Source organism: Rattus norvegicus, chromosome 4, assembly GCF_021556685.1.
Source record: "Rattus norvegicus strain SHRSP/BbbUtx chromosome 4, alternate assembly SHRSP_T2T, whole genome shotgun sequence".
NCBI lineage: Eukaryota > Metazoa > Chordata > Mammalia > Rodentia > Muridae > Rattus > Rattus norvegicus.
In genome coordinates, this window is record NC_141537.1 from 99149889 (window position 1) to 99156531 (window position 6643).

At 42.1% G+C, this 6643-nt stretch overlaps 1 pseudogene; it reads right to left on the reverse strand.

The window, feature by feature from the left end:
- Positions 1-1245: 1245 nt before the first annotated feature.
- LOC148006282 (creatine kinase U-type, mitochondrial pseudogene) lies at positions 1246-2368 on the reverse strand (annotated as a pseudogene).
- Positions 2369-6643: the final 4275 nt, after the last annotated feature.

Genomic DNA, 6643 nt, shown 5'->3' on the forward strand with positions numbered 1-6643 from the left:
CCCATCCTGACCTCTACACTACCTAGGACCTTCAGTCTCTAGAAGGTTACATAGACCTTCTCTCACTGAACCCAGACCAGAGAGTCCTTTGCTGTGTATTGGCTGGGGGCCTTTTATCAACTGGTGTTTACTGGCTGGTTGGTGATTCAGTGTCTGAGAGACCTCAGGGGTCCTAGTTAATTGAGACTACTGGTTCTCTTATAGGGTCACCCTCCTTCTCAGCTTCCTAAAGCTTTCCCCTAATTCAGCCATAGGGTCAGCAACTTCTTTTGATTGATTAGATGCAAATATCCGCATCTGACTCTTTCAGCTGCTTGTTGGATCGTTCAGAGGGCAGTCATGGTAGACCCTTTTTGTGAGTGTTCTTTAGTCTCAGTAATGGTGTCAGGTCTGGAGCCCCACAATCCCCTTGAGATGAATAACCTCTTGGGTCTGTCACTGGATCTTCTTTTCCTCAGTTTCTTCTCCATTTCCATCCATGCAGTTCTTTCAGACAGGAACATTTATGAGTCAGTTTTAACTATGGGATAGCAGCTCTATCCCTCTTTTTATGCCCTGTCTTTCTGCTGGAGGTGGGCTTTACAAGTTCTCTCTTCCAACTGTAAGATATTTCATCTAGGGTCTCATCCCTTTGAGATCTTAGGGTCTTTCACCATCTAGGTCTCTGGTGCATTCTGAAGGTTCCCCCCAAACTACTACCTCCTGAGTTTGTTTGTTTCCATTATTTCTGCTAGCACTCAGGGCTTCAGTCCTTTGCCCCCACCCAATACCAGATCATGTTCCCCTCTACTCCAACCCCTGTCCCATTTTCCTCCCTAGGCTGTCTCTCCCTTCTGTCTTGTGGTTGCTCTCTTCTCCCTCGAAGTGGGACTGAGGAACTCGTACTTGGGACCTTCAGTTTGTTGATCTTTTTGAGTTCTTTGACTGCACTTTAAACACTCTGTATTTTTTGGCTAAAATCCACTTATTATTACATATATAACTCACAGGTCCTTTAAAATAAAGAAACACAATGTATTTACGGATGCTTTGTTTGCTTTCCTGCTTTTCTAGGCAAGTTCTTTATGTAATATAGTGAAAATCTGAACACTTATCACTTCTTTTTCTTTTTTTTTTTTTTGCAACAAAATGTGGAGTTTTTACTAGGACAGGGATGGAGAGGCAGGTCCTTGGCAAGTAGAATGGGCCACTGCTAAATATGCAGAAGTCCTGGAGAATCTTGATTCATCTGCTTGGGGCAGAGAGTTAATGTTTGCAGTGGACAGGAGGTGGAGGGATTCAAATATCCTGTCCTCTCTCCAGACGCCCTTCACAGTCCATCAAATAGTTCACCCGATCGATTTCCAGCTGCACCAGCTCCACCTTGGACTTGCAAAGTCGATTCAAATTAGTGATGTCAAAGACACTGCCTGTGGCAGCAGTGTCCAGTCCTCCAGTTCCATGCTTTTGCATCCTTAAGTTCTCCAGGATCTTTGGGAAGCGGCTATCTTTGCTTAGCAGTGGCAGTTTGATGTGTACTCTTGCCCGAAGTCCAGTGCCCAGGTTAGATGGACAGGACAAGATGTATCCTAAATGTTCATTCCACATGAACTTCCAGCCTTGTTCGTGGATCAGCTTCTCCACCTCTTTGAGGCCCTGGCAGAATCTTTCAAATATTTTCTTCATGTTGCTGTCTTTCTCCATAGAGATAACTCCTGTGGATACTCCTCATTCACCCAGATCAAGAAACTCTTCTCATTGTTGTGCCAGATTCCTCGGTCATATGGCCAATCTCGAGCCATTTCTGCTGCTGTCAGCAATGGGGACACAGGTTTATTAAACAGGAAATGGTCGTCAATAAGCTGCTGCTGCTCAGCCTTTGTCATCTCACTGAGCCTAGTACGGTCCAGCCAGGTCACCCTTCAGGCCACTTAGCGGGTCCACTACAACACTTTGGACTGCTCGTCGTTCTGCCCGAGTGCAGGCTCGAGGGAGACTGAGTCCCCTGATACTTCGGCCAGTTCTGACTCTTGAAGACAATACATACCTCTCATGAAAGTAGCCAGAATGGATTTTGCTGGCATCAAGGTCAGTGGTGGGCTTCATTGTTCTCGGGTCATATCCATTATGCAGCACTTGGATCACAGAGTCAAACAGTTCGGCAAATACTCATAGGTCTCCTCATCTCCAGACACCATGCCCACAGTCTTGATGAAGGGTTGGCCAGGGTTGTCCACTCCAGTCTGGATGCACTGATCTAGTATCCAACCAGTGGGTGTGTTCTTGTCGCAGAGCCTTGCATAGACTGCTGGGGTGAGTTGACTGGGCATGCAGTTGCTGTGCTTTCGGGGGTCTGGGTACTCAGCGCTCAGGGGATACAGTCTCCTCTGTTCACCGGTGGCAGCTCGTACAGATTCTGGACAGAGATCCCGGTGGCAAGAGATCCAGCTCCAGCCAAAGCCAGGAACATGAGTCCAGGGCAGCCAGGCAGAAGACAGAAGGTACCAACCATGACTTGGGCATGCGGCTACCGGATTTGGAGCAGAATCTGGCGCAAATCTGGAACTGTTGATTGCTCTGGGTGTGGGGCTGGAGTTGGGCAAGGAATGGTGAGTTTCGTCTTCCTTCTCTTCCTCACTTATCACTTCTGTCTCAATATAGGAATGTGTCACCACAAGTATCTCTGTCTTCTAAGTTCTTCTGATCAGATTAGACATCCTGTTTTTCTTATCATTCTTTGAAAGTAATAAACTTCTGCAGACATTTTATTAAGACAAATTAAAATCAATGTTCCATAAGTTATATAAAATGACAAATGCATAACACATGATAGAAAAAATGTAAATAGGAAAGGTAAATTAAGAAAAATCATCACCTCTTCTCTATCACACATGCCTGCATTACTTGTATACAGGGCACATTTTGAGTTGCCAGTTTTATGCAAAATGACAAACATGATATATATTCACTGATAAGTGGATATTAGCGCAAAAACGTTGAATACCCAAGATAAAATTTATAGACCACATGAACTTCAAGAAGAAGAAGAAAGACAAATGTCTGAATGTTTCAGTCCTTCTTAGAAGGAAGAACAAATACACACAGGAGGAAACACAGAGAAAAAGTATAGAGAAGAGACTAAAGGAAAGGCCATCCAGAGATGGTCACAGGTGGGGGATTCATCCATGTGCAGTCCCCAAACCCAATCACTCTTAGGGATGACAAGAGGTGCATGGTGAAAGGAGCCTGATATAGCAGTCTCCTGGGTGGCTCTGCCAGAGCCTAACGAATACAGAGGAAATGCTCGAATCTAGCTGTTTGACTGAAAATGGGGTCCCCAATGAAAAAGATATAAAAAAAACTAAGGTAACTGAGGGGGTTTGCAACCCACTAGGAAGAACAATAATATTACCCAACCAGACCCCTCAGAGCTCCCAGAGACAAAACCACCAGCCAAAGAATACACATGGAGCAACCCATGGCTCCAGCTACATATGTAGCAGAGGATGGACTTTGTGGTGCATCAATGGGAGGAGAGGTCCTTGGTGCTATGAGGGCTTCATGCCCCAGTATAGGGGAATTCCAGGGAAGGGAGGCAGGAGGGAGTGGGTAGATGGGTGGCAGAGCACCTGAATGGAAGCAGGAATGGGAGGGAGGATGGGATAGGGGGTTTCCAAATTAAAAATCAGAAAGGGGGATAACATTTGAAATGTAAATAAAGGAATATATAATAAAAGAAAAAATTAAGCACCAGATCATTAAAAAAATATGGGTGAGTGGTGTCACTATTTCTCAACTAGGATTCCTGTCTGGCTACAGGATGTGGTCTCTTCATGTTCCATACCCATACGGTTGCCCTATTGCTTCTTGGGTGCCTCCTGTATTCCAGGTCTCTGTCTAGTCCTACAGGTGCTCCTTACCTCCAGAACAGCATCAGGTGAAGATTTTCATGGCCATCTTGCCATTTTTCTTTACCTACTCCACACCTGATCCTGAATACCCCATTTCCCTTCCTACTACCCTCCCTCCCATCCCCTTCCCTCCATCTGATTCTTCTGACTGTTCTATTCCACCTTCTAAGTGATATTACAGCTTCCTAGTTTGTGTCTTCTTTCTTGTTAAGCTTCTTTGGATTTGAGGAGTGTAACATGGTACCTGTATTTTATGGCTAATATTCACTTACATGTAAGGACCTACCATTCCTGTCCTTTTAGGACTGTTTGACCTCACTTAGCTTGATATTCTTCAGCTCTATCCATTTGCCTGAAAAATTCATGTCTTTGTGGTTTTTAAATTTAATTTAATTTTTTTAATTTATTCACTTTACACCATCCCACTTTACACCATTGCCACCTCCAGGTCATCCTTCCCACAATCCTTCTCCCAGTCCCCTCCCCTTCTTCTTTGAGTGACCCCTTGTCTATCTCACCCCCAAACAGGCATATCAAGTTTCAGTGAGGCTAGGTGCTTACTCTCCCACTGCGGACAGACAAGGTTGACCAGCTAGTAGATCATATCTCACTTACAGGCAACTGTTTTGGGAATAGCCCCTATTCTAGTTGTTCAGGACCCCCATGAAAGTCAAGCTGCACATCTGTTATATGTGAGTGGGGAGGCAAAGGTCCAAACCATGTATGTTCTTTGGTTAGTGGTTCAGACCCCGAAAGCCCAAGGGTCAAGGATAGTTGACTCTATTGGTTTTCCTGTAGAGTTCCTATCCTTTTGGAGGCACATCATCCTTCATCCTATTCATCCATAAGAGTCCCCAAGCTCCATCCACTGTTTGTCTCTGGGTGTCTATATTTATCTGAGTCAGATGCTGTGTAGAGCCTTTAGAGGATAACATGCTTCTGTGTGCAAGCCTAACAGAATATCATTAATAATATTAGGGATTAGTGCTTCACCTCGCAGAGTCAAAGGGGAGAGGGGATGGGTTGAAGAACTCTGGGAGGGAACATTGGGAAGGGGAGAAACATTTGGAATGTAAATAAAATAGCAATAGTAGTAGTAATAATAACAATAAATGTCTCCAAATTTGAGCATGAAATATTTGTGGGCAGTTTGCTTTAAATACTAAGGAAACCTCAGTAATATTTCTTAGCAAAAAAAATCCTCAGTCTATATCCTCGGAGTTCATGATGCATATAATGACTTGAGAACAAAGACAGTTCTCCATTAACTTTTTATCTTGTTCAAGATTCAGTCTTCTCCACATCTGGGTAGCATCTTGTCAGAGATTCCTTGAGGAATATGACTCTATCTAAAAGACTGTGTATGTTTCACTATCTCACAATGCAGTGCATAATATTTTAACTTATGAGAAATATCTACCCTACACCACCTATGCCAGAATCACTTAAGCCAGCAAGTATAGAAAAGTAGCTCCATTTCTACTGCTCCATCCTATGATGTTTGTGTCTGAAGATTACCCATTAATTTTCTGGAAAACATCTGTTTTGTTTTTACTTTGAATTTGTGTTTGTCATCTATCATAGGACATGAAGATAAGAAAATGTTTATCCACACCAAGCTTTGTTGTTGTTGTTGTTGTTTCGTTTTCGTCATAAATTAAAATACCCTTTTTTTTCTGCTAGGGCCCAGTGCCAATACTACCACTTCCACCATAAAACTGACCACTACTCAGTCAAATCAATCTCTCAGCTTGCCAAGTCTAACATACCCCATTTTGCAGTGCTAGGACATAGTTAAGTAAAGATCATGAGCACCTCTAACAAGATAAAAAGTCTTAGAAACTGTTATTTTTCATAGTGGAGAGCCACTGGCTTGTGTTTTATGAAGTTGGCATATCTTACGAGATCCCAATAGTTGTATTGTGACTCTTGATTAAGAAATTTTACATAGTCCAAACCTAATCAAGATGTTATCCTTACTGAATGAATATGCTCTAGCTTGGTTAACATCCCAAGAGAAATGCCTTGTATTCAGAACTTAAACCTGTTAATTGTCATCTACTGAGTTAGGAGGAGTCAATTGTACCTTACGGTTGATATAATGCACCAATGTATGCTGTGTGCTAGGTATTAATGTCTCCTCAGCACGCTGAATAATTTTTAGTGGTCAGATATGCAAGCTATGATTTCTTTTCTTCTTAAGTCTAGGCGAAGAAAAACAGAATATTTTTGACATTCAGACATCTGAGATTCTTCCTTTATTGGAAAGGTGCAGAGATTTGACATTTCTATAATAACCTCTAGAAGATATAAATCTAAGAAAAATGAACCTTTTAGGTTTTTAATTCATCATTATCCTATTTCAGAATACAATGCTAAGTAGCATGGGATTCCACAGAACTTTGTGTCCATATGTGTTATGCTTTTATATAATAAATAATATCAGTTGCTCTTCTTTCATAGAGTCACTTTATCAAAGAACTGCATTAGATTGTTCACACTGCTCAAACCTGCATCTAGAGAAGCATTCACAGATGTCTACCAACATCAGCATTGTATCATGTGACTAACAAAGGGAGCCAAAAAGAAACTCAGAGAAAGTTACATGAATGTGACATCAACCCTCTACACTGTATTAAAAAAAAGACCTCAGGATCATTTACAGAAGATGAAACTTTACAAAAAAGAAATTAAATGGCAGAATAATCCCAAAATGCAATATGTCTTACTCTCTGTTTATAGTAAATATTTAA